The following is a 15,391-nucleotide window of genomic DNA, read 5'->3' on the forward strand; positions in this document are numbered from 1 at the left end:
AAAGGACATCAAAAGAAAGTTGGAGTAGCCATACTTGTATAAGACAAACTAGATATTAAACCGAAGACTGTAATAAAAGATGAAAAAGGGTGCTATACCATAATAAAGGAATCTATCCAACAAGAAAATCTAACAATTGTAATTATTTATGCCCTCAACTTGGGAGGAGCCAAATATATAAATCAAGTAATAACAAACTTAAGGAAACTCATTGATAGTAATATAATAATACTAGGAGACTTACACACCCTTAGATGGACAGTCATCTAAGAGGAAGATCGACAAGGAAACAAAGACTTTGAATAACATGCTGGTTCAGATGGACTTAACAGATATATTCAGAGCATTTCATCCTAAAGCAGCAGAATACACATTCTTTTCAAGTGCACATGGAATATTCTCCAGAAGACATCACATGCTGGGTCACAAATTAGACCTCAACCAGTACAAAAAGATTAAGATCATACCATGCATATTTTCAGACCACAACTCCATGAAACTTGAAGTCAACCACAAGAAAAAATTTGGAAATACCACAAATACATGGAGTAAAGAACATCCTACTAAAGAATGAATGGGTTAGCCATGAAATTAAAGAAGAAATAAAAAAAATACATGAAAGCAAATGAAAATGAAAACATGACAATCCAAAACCTTTGGGTTATAGCACAAGTGGGAAGTATATAACAATACAGGCCTTCCTCAAGAAGCAAGAAAAGTCACACATACACAACCTAACCTTACACCTAATGGAGCTGAAAAAAGAACAGCCAAAAAAAAAAAAAAAAAAAAGCCTAACACCAGCAGAAGAAGAGAAATAATAAAGATTAGAGCTGAAATGAATTATATAGAAGTAAAAGAAACAGAAAAGCAGATCAACAAAACTAGGATATGGTTGTTTGAAAAAATTAACAAAATGATAAACCCCTAGCCAGACTTATCAAAAAGAAAAGAGAAAGGACCCAAATAAATATAACTAGGCCTCAAAGAGGAGAGATCACAATCAACACTGCAGAAATACAATTGTAAGAGAATATTATGAGCAATTATATGCCAACAAATTAGGTAATCTGGAAGAAATGGATAAATTCCTAGAAACACATAAATTACCAAAACTGAAACAGGAAGAAATAGAAAATTTAAAAAGACCTGTAATTAGTAAAGAAATTGAATCAGTAATCAAAAATCTCCCAACAAATAAGAGTCCAAGGCCAGATGGCTTCCCAAGAGAATTGTACCAAATCAATAGCTACTCTTCTGAAGCTGTTCCAAAAAAAAAAAAAAAAGAATTGGAGGGAAAACTTCCAAACTCATCCGATGAGGCCATCATTAGCTTGACTCCAAAACCAGACAAAGACTCCACTAAAAAGGAGAATTACAGACCAAAATTCCTGATGAACATGGATGTAAAAATTCTCAACAAGATACTAGCTAATCAAATCCAACAATATGTTAAAGGAAAGGATTATTCATCATGATCAAGGGAGATTTATTCCTGAGTGTTAGGAGTGGTTTAATATTCACAAATCAATCAATGTGATGCACCACATTAATAAAAGAAAAGATAAAAACCATATGGTCCTCTCAATAGATGAAGAAAAATCATTTGACAAAATACAGCATCCTTTCTTCATAAAAACTCTCAAGAAAGTATAGCTAGAAGGAACATACTTCAACATCCTAAAGGTCATATATGAAAGACCCACAGCTAATATTATCCTCAATGAGAAAATACTGAGAGCTTTTTCCCTAATGTCAGGAACATGACAGGCATATCTACTCTCATTACTGCTATTTGACTTAATGCTGAAGGTCTTAACCTTAGCAGTCAGACAATAAAAAGAAATAAAAGGCATCCAAATCAGCATGTCACTCTTAGCAGACAACATGATACTGTATCTAGAAAACCCGAAAGACTCCACCAAAAATATTGCTAGAACTGATATATGAATTCAGCAAAGTCCCAGGATATAAAATCAACATACAGAAGTCTGTTGCAGTTCTACCCACAAATAATGAAGCAGCAGAAGGAGAAAATAGGGAATTGATCCCATTTACAATTACACCAAAAATCATAAGATACCTAGAAATAAATCTAACCAAAGAGGTGAAATATCTGTACACTGAAAACTATAGAACGCTTATGAGAGAAATTGAAGAAGATACAAAGAAATGGAAAATCATTCCATGCTCTTGGATTGGAAGATCAAACACTGTTAAAATATCTATACTACCCAGAGCAATCTACACAGTCAGTGTAATCCTTATCAAAACAACACACCATTTTTCACAGAGCTAGAACAAACAATTTTAAAATTTGTATGGAGCCAAAAAAGACTCTGAATAGCCAAAGTATGTTGAAAAAGAAGAGAAAAGCAGTAGGTATCATAATTCCAGGCTTCATGCTGTATTACAAAGCTATAATCATTAGACAGAATGGTACTGGCACAAAAACAGACACATAGATCAATGGCAATGGACTCATAACTGTATGGCCAACTAATCTTTGGCAAAGCAGAAAAGAGGATTCAATGGAAAAAAAGACAGTCTCTTCAATAAATGGTGTTGGGAAGATGAACAGCGACATGAAGAAGAATGAAATTGGACCACTTTCTTACATGATACACAAATTTAAAATGGATGGAAAACAAAAATACTAGAAAACATCAAAATACTAGAGGAGAATACAGGCAGAAGCCTCTTTGATCTTGGCCACAGCAACTTCTTACTAGACACATCTCAGGGCGAAAGGGAAACAAAAGCAAAAATGAACTATTGGGATCTCATCAATATAAAAATAAAACTTTTGCTCAGTGAAGGAAATAATCAACAAAACTAAAAGGCAATAGACAGAATGGGAGAAGATATAAGCAAATAATATATCAGATAAAGGATTAGTATCCAAAATCCATAAAGAACTTATCAAACTCAACACCTCAAAAAGAAAAAAATCCAGTCAAGAAATGGGCAGAAGACATGACCAGACATTTCTCCAAAGAACACATATGAATGGCTAACAGACACATGAAAAATGTTCAACATCACTCATCATTGGGGAAATACAAATCAAAACCACAATGAGACACCGCTTCAAACCTGTCAGAATGGCTAAAATTAACAACTCAGGAAACAGCAGATGTTGGTGAGGATGCAGAGAAAGGGGAACTGTTTTTGCAGTTGGTGGGAATGCAAATTGGCACACTCTGGAAAATAGTATGGAGGTTCCTCAAAAAGTTAAAAGTAGAACTAGTCTATGACCCAGGAATTGTGTTACTAGGTATTTATCCAAAGGATACAAAAGTAGTGATTTGAGGGGGCATGTGCACCCCAATGTTTATAGCAGCAGTATCAACAATAGCCAAAATTATGGAAAGAGCCTAAATGTCCATCAACTGAGAAGATGTGATATATATATCATGGAATATTATTTGGAGATCAAAAAGAATGAAATCATGCCATTTGCCACAACATGGATGGAACTAGAATGTATTATGCTAAGCAAAACAAGTCAGCCGGATAAAGACAAATATTATATGATTTCATTCATATGTGGAACATTTTTTGAGAATCACAGAATGAGGTGTTTATTTGGATGATCTAGAATATGACTACAATAATTTTTAGATTGTCATCAAAATAAAAATACAAAATTTAAAAATCCTTGCAGAACTTCTAGATCTCCATGAATGTAGTGATTGCTATAATTTGCAAAATAATTTATCTGCATAAATAATAATTAATATTACAAGTTATCTAAATTTTTGTGGACCATCTTGGAAACTAACCCTTCATATAAAAAGATTTGTCTAGGCAGCCAGGGTGGCTCAGCGGTTTAGCGCCCCCTTCAGCCCTGGGCCTGATCCTGGAGACCGAGGATCGAGTCCCGCGTCGGGCTCTCTGCATGGAGCCTGCTTCTCCCTCTGCTTGTGTCTCTGCCTCTCTCTCTCTGTATGTGTCACTCATGAATAAGTAAATAAAATCTTTTTTAGATTTGTCTGAAGATGTGCCAAATCCAAAATAATGGACTTGCAAGTAGGCCTTTAAATACGACCTACTGATGAATTTTCACTTCTAGATACTTTTTGGATAGTCAGTCGGATAAAAAGAAAAAAAAAATGTTCTAAAATAACTTTCTCAGACTATTCTAAAATCTACAGTGTCTCTTTGTCATCTATCAAAAAACAACATATGTGGAATTTAAGAAACAAAACAGATGAACATAAGGGAAAAGAAAGAAGAATAAAATAAGATAAAACAGACTCAAATATAGAGAACAAACGGGGTTGCTGAAGGGGAGGTGGGTGGAGGATGGACTAATGGATGATGGGTATTAAGGGGGGCAGTTGTGGGGATGAGCACTGAGTGTTATATGTAAATGATTAATCACTAAATTCTATTCCTGAAGCCAATACTACACTAACTTGAATTTTAAAATAAATAAATAAATAAATAAATAAATAAATAAATAAATAAATAATAAATACCAGTCAACAAATTCAAGTGTGCAAAAACTTCATTTCTCCAAAAGTAAATTCTCCAAAGTAAATTTACTGTCTACACAAGTAAGTTAACTATGAAATAAGCCAATGAAATTTATTACCACAACATAGAGCATGTGGTCCCAGAACTGTCTTGCTCTTTTCCACGGCACTAACTAAAAAATAGGACATAATTCTATCATCCTGTTAACTTCTTCCGGGATTGGCCCTGAGCAGATAGGCACAGCCTCTGCCCAGTAACTGACCCTCATTTCTTGCTGCTACTCAGACTTTTTTTCCTTCTACAATAGAGTCTTTATTTATTTTATTATTTTTTAAAGATTTTATCTATTTATTCATGAGAGACACAGAGAGAGAGGCAAAGACATAGGCAGAGAGAGAAGCAGGCTCCATGCAGGGAGCCCAATGTGGGACTTGATCCCAGAACTCCAGGATCACACCCAGAGCTGAAGGCAGGTACTCAACTGCTGAGCCACCCAGACTTCCATAGAATCTTTATTTAATCTAGGGACAGAGGTAGCATCTCTATTGCCCTCAAAATCTATATTTTATATTCTGATTTATGTGTTTGAACTTCAAAAGCCAAAAATCATATTTTTGTTGCTGTTTTTTTTTTTTTCTGTGTTATGTAACATTCTTTCCTGAAGCGAAGAAAGCCACCAGTCTGACTTCTTAAATGTTTGAGACAGGTTGGGGTGGACAGGAAGGGTAAAAGAATTTCCCAAGAAATGAGATGATTTGCCTGCTTTATCAACAAAGAAGCGATAAGTCTTAGAAACCAACAAAAGTTGGCTTTAAGTATGAATAGAGATATTAGCTTGAATCACATAAAATTATTAATTTGCTGCCATCTTTTACCTCATAAAAAAAAATTTCAGGGCGCCTGGGTAGCTCAGTCTGTTAAATGTCCAACTCTTGATTTTGGCTCAGTTCATGATCTCAGAGTTGTGAAATTGAGCCCCATGTTCCTCACTGGGTGTAGAGTCTGCTTAAGATTTTCTCTCTCACCCTCTCCCTCTGTCCCATACCTCCTCTCTCTTCCTCTCTAAAAAAAAAAAAAAAAATACAATTCATATGGCTTAACCTAATATATATTATATATATAATATATATATATATTATAATGAGTCAGTTCATGAGTTTAACATATTCTCTCTTTAAAAGGGAAATCAAGCACCATTCTGATTCTGTATAATCTATATTATTCTGAAAAGGAGGACTATAACTCCTTTCATAATGCCATCCTAAGAGATGAGGTTCATAAACTCTTCATCTATGTATTAAATAATGTAAAAAACATTTGGACATTTTACAAATACCTAGATGGTGGCACAGTACATTTTGGTGGCAGAGTACATTTTGTTGTGTAAGGGTATGTAGGTTGGAGTCAATTGGTTTAGGTTCTAATTCAAGATCCACATTTGCTAGCTGAATGTCCTTTTTATACCTCAATTTTTTTAATCTATAAAGAGGGGATAATAATAGTACCTATCTCCTAGGGTTTTTATGAGGATTATATGAGTTAATGATTCTAAGTACTTGCCAGGACAGTGCTTGGTACATTCTGTGTTACGTGCATATCGTTTAGTATCATTACTAGATGTTATGGGTTGAATTGTGTCCCCCAAAGATTCATATATTAAAGTCCAAAACATCAATACCTCAGAATATGATCTTATTTGGAAATAGGATTGTTGCATGCAGTTTAGATTAAAATATTATTGCAGCAGGGTGGGACAGAAAGGGTAAATGTGAACACAGGGACAGACATGCACTCAGGAAGAACATTTTGTGAGGATGAAGGCAGAGATGTGGTATTGTTTCTTTAAGTCAAAAAATGGCAAAGATTGCCAGTAAACCACCAGAAGCTGAGTGAAAAGGCATGGAACAGATTCTTCCTCACACCCTCTGAAGGAGCCAGCTCCGCTGACAGCTTGATCTTGGATATCCAGCCTCCAGAACTGTGAGACAATATATTTCTGTTGTGTTAGCCACCCAGACTGTGGTATTTTGTTACAACAGCCCTCAGAAGCTATTAGATAAAACACGCTTGTCTAGAAATGTGATCAAGAAGCCTGAAAATAAATTTCCTTTATCTTTTATAAGACACCCTCTTTCCTTAAACATAGTACAGTTTGACAGAGAGTAGCCTACCCAAGTATTGAGCTCAGCAAGGGAGAATTCTGGCCTTGAACAGTGTGGATAACATACTCGGAGAGTGTAGTAGGACACTGGCAGCCTATGAATTCTCAATATTTGCTAAGCAGGTTTTCTACACTCATACATACGGCCAGGATAGGTTTCACTGTGATATGTGTCGTATGCTCTTCCAACCCAGAAAATACCTGAGCCAACATGTCCAATACTGATTGATTGATTGATTGACTGAAGGAGCATGTGGGCAGGGGGAGGGGCACAAGGAGAGGAAGGGAGAGAACCTTAAGCAGGCTCCACATCCAGCCAGGAGCCCAATGCGGGACTTGATCTCAAAACTCTAAGATGATGATCTGAGCCAAAATCAAGAGTCATATGCTTAACTGACTGAGCCACCCAGGCATCTCATCGTGTCCAATATTTAAATTCAAGATCATGATGTCTGGGTGGCTCCACGGTTAAGCGTCAGCCTTTGGCTCAGGTCGTGATCCTGGGGTCCCGGGATCAAGTCCCACATTGGGCTCCCCGCATGGAGCTTCCTTCTCCCTCTGCCTGTGTCTCTGCCTCTCTCTGTCTGTCTTTCATGAATAAATACATAAAATCTTTTAAAATAAATAAATAGATAAATTCAAGATTAACTACAACTCAAGGTTAACTTAAAATTATATATTTCTTTCCTCATTGAAAAACGAAGAAGTGAAAGTACTATCACATTATTCAATCAAACACTTTCATCCAAACAAATGAGATATTTCTGGTGAAATGTCTTGATATCTAATTTATTTGTTTCATTTCTCATCTCTCTACACGTATGGCTCTTGTCCCATTTTAGTTCTGTATCAGTGAGCCCCATACAGAATTTAACCCTTACCTTTATCATTCACCTCTAAAAAAGTACAATATTAATATCACCTTTCCTAGTTATTTGTCAGGTTTTTGAAAACAGGAAACATGCTTTACTTTAAAAAAATACCCATTACAGTCACCAATTCATAGAAATTATTCAAGAATAAATTATTATGAAATGTCCAGAAAAGTCAAATCTATAGAGACAGAAAGTAGATATACTGTCAGGAGCTGCGGATAGAATGCAAATATGCACAAAGAATCTTTTGGGAGTGATGGATATGTTCTAAAATTAGATTGTGGTGAAGGCTGCACAACTGCACGTTTTTACGGAATCATTAAATTTTACAATCAAAATTGAGTGAACTTAATAGCATGTAAACTATTCCTCAACAAAGCTATTAAAAATAATAAGTTGTTGATCACTTTGAATAAAAATAGTTCTCTATACTAGTTGTATATTCATAGCTAGCAAATGGAGCTGTACACATGAGAGATGAATGGAGAAGCTTAGGGTTGTAGAAAAAGCAGTTGCCATAGCACAGCTATGAACATCTTTAACATCCATTCCATTTTCCTTCTATTAGCAAAAGTATCTCTCATCATCCTTACCATGAGAACAATCCTAGTGCTTGATTATGTGTGTTGCTTTATTATGTTTTACAGTCTTCACCTAAGGAAAAGCTAGTTGATCCCAAAAGGAACCAACTGGCGAATATTTAGGCAGCACACACTATATTTTACATTCAAACTATTGTCATTTGAGAAAGATTATTTACCATGACAAATCTTAAATGGGAAATGAAACAACATTTAACTAGAAAAACGTTTCTGTGCCAGAGTCATATGTTCATTGTAAGAGGGAAAACAAACTTCTCTTTCAAGTGGTTTTAATTATTCAGTCTTTGACGTGATTTCAGCATAATCCAACCCAAATGCTGCCTGATTCTTCTTTGCCAACTCGGATGAGTAGTACATCCACAAACTCCACTGTTTAAAGAAGAATCCTTTCCCTTTCCAGACCTTGTGGATTCCATACTCAAAGCATTCTAACTTCCCAAGAAAACTGAGTCATTGAACCAGAGCTTACGTTAACTGAGTTTCATACGTCTCTAAAAGCCCCTCTTAGATCAATTTTTAGAACAAACATTCAAGATCCAGATCAACATAACCTTAAGTCACAGATTCCCAGGCCACCAACTACCCATATTGGAAGTCTTTACTATACCCCTACAAAAACACAAAATCTCACATTATTTTTTCAATGTTATCTTGCATAATTATTTAATTGCATTTTCCAGTTCACTGCTCTCTGGCCTATTGATAGTACTCAGTACTCATTTCCACCAAGGAGCCTTGGTTGCTCTTAAAGGCAGAGACCATGTCCTTATTCATATTCAAATGTCCAATACATGAAACTGTTCAATACCACCCATTTTTTTTAAGAGCCATCCCAATGCTACCCCTTCCATAATATATTTCTGTCACACCCAGATATAATTACCTACTCCTTTTATATCATCTCTATATTGTACCACTTTTACTACATATATTATGTTCTCTTTTGTTATGTTGAATTTTGATGATCCTTCTTATTCCCATCACACTGTAATCTTATAAAAATAAAAGGCTTATTTACTAACTTGGATTTTCCATTCTGCCTCCAAACACAATCTCACTCAGTGTCATTCTCAGAATTAGAAAGTGCTCAATAATATCAATTAAATCAAATAGTTTTGGTATGCCATTCTCACTTATAATATCCATGAGCATAGATTCAAGTGGCAGAAACAATGAACAAACATGCTTTATCTAGTTTATTGTCTAAAGAGCAAGAAATATTTGTGGGTTTTTTAAAAGATTTATTTATTTTCTTTAGAGAGAGAGAAAGAAAATATGCAAGTCAGGGGAGGGACAGGGGGAGAAGAAAGAGAGAATCTGAAGCATACCCTACATTGAGTGCAGAGCCCAACTTGGGGCTCGATCCCAAGACCGATGAGATCATGACCTGAGTTGAAATCAAGAATCAGACAATTAACTGACTGAGTCACCCAGGTGCCTGGGGTAAGAAATATTTGTATTCTGTGAAAAGAACTGTAAAAAGTTTAAAGGGACTACATCTCTACCAATGTTTCTTTGCCAGAGCGTCTTACAAAGCTATCTCTCTCATACTTTGCAAGTTTCCATTAGCATCTGAGATAATTTTTATATCACTCTGCATTGTGATATAGAAAGCATTGTGGTGTAGTAAATAAGATGTGTTCTTGGCATTCATACAGATCCAGTTCCAAACCATACAGCTTAGCTGTATACGCCCAGAGCACATTACTTACCCTGAATTTCAGATTACTTATCTGTAATATGAAAACCAAAAGAACAGCCTCATGTGGTTATTGTGAGGACTCTATGTGTTTAAGGCACTCTTTACCATGCCTGGCATAATAAAGATTTTAAAAAATATTGAATGAAAAGTACCAATTCAATTAAATACCTATTGAGTACCTGATGAGGGCCATGCATTAATTTTTTCTGAGGACTCAATAGTGAATAAGACTGGCATAGGCTCTACTCTCCCAAAGCTTAGAGTCCAGTGAAGGAGACAGACACCTGAACATGCAAATGTAGACCTGTGACAAGCTCAGTAATGCAGAAGCAAATACAGTGCTTTAAGGCCCAAATGAGGGACACCTATGGAATCATAGCTGACTTTTTTTCACTCTTCTGACATCTTCAAATCTCAGTAGAAACTCTGTACCTACCAAGTATAGTCATTATTAACAATAAAATCTATTTGATAGTCCAGTGCTGGGGCTCAGAGTAGTGCCAGGGACCTTACACCACATTCTAGAATCCACAAGCACAATCTCATGGAGAAACAGGAATCAAATCTACACGCAAACATCCATCCTTTAGATTTATAGAAGAGCCTCAAGACAAAAGCATAATCAATACACATGTCTTCCATTTGCATATTTTCCTATCTTGGGTAATAACTTAAAACCCAAAGTGAAGAGACAGGGACTCTGCAAAGCAGATGCCCTTGTTATGCTTCTAAAACCTTTATTTTCTAAAATAGCATGCTAATTTTAAAAGGCAAAATAATAAAAGACATACAGGGTGGTGAATGGAAAAGTTTCAAAGCTCACAAGACCAATTTCTCATTATAAGTGGCCCCTGGGGAGTGATGAGAAACTTGCACTCCACTTGTCAAACAGGAACCTGTGTGGCTATTTTACACTTCAGTGTACTTACAGCAACGCCACCTGACCACGAATGTTCTGAGGAAGAAACAACACGAGTTTAGGTAAATGCAGCCTAGAGGCTTTGCTGTTTAATACAAATGACAGCTGTGATAGGAGGGCCTTGGGTTCATTTCCAGGGGCCATGTCCTCTGCCTCTGAACAGGGTTGCAAAGGGCTTCAGGAAGGAGGGTATACCACCTCTACGAGCTCTTCCCCAGCCTGGCATCTACCACACTCTTCTCAATTCCGTCCACTCTCCCCTGCACCCAGCAGAGGGGCAAATGTGCACCTTCTGACCTGTAGCCTAATTCTAAATGTCTTGAGCAAGCACAGCCTGAGAAAACCTTGCACTTCCCCTAGTCTCCTTCGATTTCAAAAATTGTTCTTTCTTATAATCAAAATGCTTTACTTGACTATGTCTTCCAGAGAGTTGACAAATACACACAAGTCATCATTACGTTTCCATAAAGTGCCACATTCAGAACTCTTAGTCACCGCCATTTCTCTCAACTAGATTCTACGTAAAAATGAATATGCTTTCCAACTCAGAGGTTGGACCATGACGAAAAATTTAAAGCTTCTATATCATCAGCTGGAGAAAAAAAAAAGCAGTGAAATGAAACATCATGAATTAATAATTTATGTAACAAAAGACTAAATACTGTAAGATAAACAAACATCCTTGTAATCAGTGCTCCGGTTCTTGCTTGGCAGTGAGAAATAGAATGGAAGATCTCCCACTAAATGCAGTGGAGTCTCAGAGACAAACAGCTTCTGAAAACTGCTCGAAGGTTGATGAAGTCCTAAAACCGATCTAATTAAGAGCCATGAGATACTGAGTCTCAATTTCCTCTTCTTGTGAAAATAGTAAAATCTGTCTCTTAAGGTTGTTAAAAGAATTAGGTCAAGTCCTGAGCTCACTATGCCCATTGCAGGACCTATATAACTGGTACTTACTAGTAGTAGCATTACCCTGATTAACAAACATCCCATAATAACCCTACAACATCCATAAACACAGACTGCAACAGAGCTCCTCAAATATACCCATAATGGACCTGACTGCCTGCAAGATATATGTGGTACAAGCGAAAAGCCCTAAACTAGAAGCTATAAGACCTAGTCACTATAGATCTGCACACTTAGCTCTGAGACCTGAGATTTTCATACCCCTTTCTCTTTCAAGTTTGTCATTTAGAAATTCACGGAGTCATCCTAAATTGTTTGTAATGCCCCTGACAGCTCACGGACTATCATTTTAATGGATCCTCTAGATTAAGCAAGGCCCACCTACAATATCTGAGAGATCTAATGTCTTGGTCTGACCCCATCCTTAACTTTATGAGGAAATATATATTAACTAGATAATATACTGGAGGTGTTTATGGGGAGGTGGATGGCTATTACCTATAAGATATCTCCCTAGAGCACCTCAGTGGCTCAGTTGGTTAAACATCAGACTCCTGGTTTCTGCTCAGGTCATGATCTCAGAGTCGTGAGATTGAGCCCTGCTTCTGGCTCCACACTCAGCACAGAGTGTACTTATGTTCCTTTCTTCCTCTCTTTCTGCCCCTCCCCACCTCTAGATCTCTCTCCTCTCTCTTTTTCTCTCCCTCTCAAATAAATTTTTCAAAAAAAAAAATATATATATATATATCCCTAGAGAACTGCTGACTAGAACAATTGAACTCCTAAATTTCTTTAAACCACATCCTCCTAGGCAACTCTACTAGACCCCAAATTTATTTCTGTTAGGAACAAGCTGCTGTGCTGATTGATAAAGAGCCTATCTCTCAGGAGCTTGGAGTACTTGACAGATACTATCACATTAAAACTGTTAGTTGTTGCGGGGCAGCTAGTATGAAAACTCATCCTACTGATAAGGAATCTGAAACATAGAAAATCAAGTGACTTTCTCTTAAGCACCAAATGAGTCAAGGCAATCTAACTCTCCAAATTCTATGTACTCAACTGCAATTGCCCAGGCAACTGTGATGTCCCCTGTTATGGATCTCTTACGTATCAGCCACTGCTGTGCTTTTCCCTCCGAGACCCCAGCCCTGGCCCTGTTACCCCTCCTACCCTTACCACTTCCCCCTGTACTCTGCCAGAAACATCACTATTGGCTCCACTAGCATCGCCTCTCCATTCTCAGCAACTCCATGGTCAAATGCTCTCCTGATGCTTATCCAGCCATAACATTAGGAGGATTATCTAAATGCCTTCCCTCCAAACCCCATTAGAGAGAATAGAATTTTCCATAGCTCGAATTGAAATTTACATGAAATCTGCCTTTGGCATCTATTCCCGGGCCATGTTTGTGCCCTTAGCAAGATGAGCTAAATAATTTGTGGGCCCCAGTGCAAAATGAAAATGAAAGAACTTTTGTTAAAAAAATAATTATTAGCAGAGCATTTAAACAAGGTTCCCGGGGAACTGTGGGCCATGTCCCATGCACATGGAGCTGCCCCTAACCCCCAGTGTCTCCTCTTGAGTTCTAAACATCTCCACAGATGCATACTCCAGTATCTTCATCAACTCTGAACTATTTCCTCTCTCCTCACAGCAACCTCAAGCATTTTTTTTCTTTTTTTTTTTTTTTTTGCCAATCCCTCAGCTCCACAGGTTTATCTTGTGCACCATTGACATTTGCTATTCTCCTGTCTCAATCCCTCAGGGAGATTGTCAACTAATTAATTCACCAGATGAATAGCGTTATCTGGAAAATCATCCTCACGCTATCATTTCAAACATGGCTTCCAAAATCCTGGCTGCATTTCTATTGACTAATCCATCACTAATTGGCCAAAGGAAACCTGGGGTATGGACAGTGTGAGTCTCAGTCTCTGTCAGGTAACTTTGAATATGGTACACTTAGGAACAGGGCTTGACACCAGAGAAAGTTTCTTCAGTAGAATAATGGTGTCTTCTCTCAAGGATAACAGACAAAACATTTAATTTCCCATTATCTAAAGCCAATAAAGCATCTGTAGGCTAAGAGCAGCTCTGCCAATTAGCAGAGGCCACAGCCCGACTCAATAAACGGCAGCCTAAAAATAAAGCCACACAGTCCCTTTGGAACGCTGCTTGACTTAAAACAGACCTAAGTGGAATATTCCTTAATTACCAATGTTTCATAATACTTTTTTTTGACCCTCTTTTCTCAGGCATGTTTGATTCTCCAGGGTATTTCTAGGCATTGCAATTTAGCATGTTAAATCTGTTTTCAATCTGCAGATAGGATCATTCAGCCAACCAAACAACCCTGGGTCTTGGCAAAAAAGTAAAAATAAAATAATAAGAAATATATTAGTAAGCCTATTATCGTTTGCATTATCAGATGTAATCAGAATTTGAACGCTAGAGTTATTTAGAAAAGTTTGGGTGTTTTTCATTTATCATCAAAATTCAAAGACATGTTGCTTTATGTTATGTTCCTAAAATACTGGGCATCAACTAAATTTCAGAAATTCAAACCAGAGGAATTCACTAAAGGAATCCTTATGGAATTCTTTTGTGAAATAAATCACTATTCTCAGTATGATTAATAATTCCTCCTCAATCTATATTTTTCTGCCAGATATTTTATCATATTCTGGTGGCTGGCAGTGTATACTCTGTTTCTTTAGAGAATGATCCCCAAACTGCATCATTTGAGACCGATAAATTAGACTTATTCAACTCAATAGAAACCATGTTAATAACAATCAAGTGGCAAGACCGTCTTCTCAATATGAAATTAATTAATTATAATGACCATCATGTAGCAAGAATGGGGCAGAGTTGTGTAACTACAGCATCTGTGTCACATGTCCTTCTGGTAAAGAAAGAAAACAGCATAGATACATAGACACATGTGCCTGAAAACTCGTGGTTGTTACATAATTTGAAATGAGACTGTAAGATATATATAATTGGTTGGTTTCCAAAGAAGCAAATCAGAAAGGGAATCAGAGATCTTATAGTAAAAAGAGCACAAAATTTATGGGCCAGGGTTTTAGCCTCAATATCTCAGTTAGCTCTGATTTGAGGGGCAATGCACAGGAGATAAATGGAAATGCACAGTAAAATGGAAAAAGGTTTTCTTTTTTTTTTTTTTTTGAAAAAGGTTTTCTTAATAAAATGAAATTTTTAATCTAGATTACCTCTAAAATTCCTTTAAACTTTACATTTCTCTGATAGGACTTCTATTTTAAAATGGGGTTGGAGAAGTGTGTCTCTGATACAAGTTTTTCAACTTCTTGCAGAGACCACCAAGATTTAAATATAGAAATACTTCCCTTATTGTAAAAGTCTCTTTCAGAAAGCTCTTCAGCCACGGTATTAAAAAAACAACTGACATAAATCTCACGCTCCTATTTATCTTTTGCCTACTCACTTAGAAAGGCAGTAAGATGGGATAAGTGCCTATCAACCTGGAAAAAAATCCTCAAAATGCTCTTTACTCTAAATTGTTATATTTGAAATTTTTCAGTAGACTTAAACAAGTTTCATGGTTTATTAAATACTATTTTCTGTCCTATTTGAACATGTATTTGGGGTCCTGGGGGCTCTGTTGGTTAAGCGCCCAACTTTGGTTCGGGTCATGATCCCTGGGTCTTGGGATCGAGCCCTACCTCAAGCTCCATACTCAGCATGGAGTCTGTCCTT

This window comes from Canis lupus, chromosome 38, assembly GCF_048164855.1.
Source record: "Canis lupus baileyi chromosome 38, mCanLup2.hap1, whole genome shotgun sequence".
In the NCBI taxonomy this organism is placed as follows: Eukaryota; Metazoa; Chordata; class Mammalia; order Carnivora; family Canidae; genus Canis; species Canis lupus.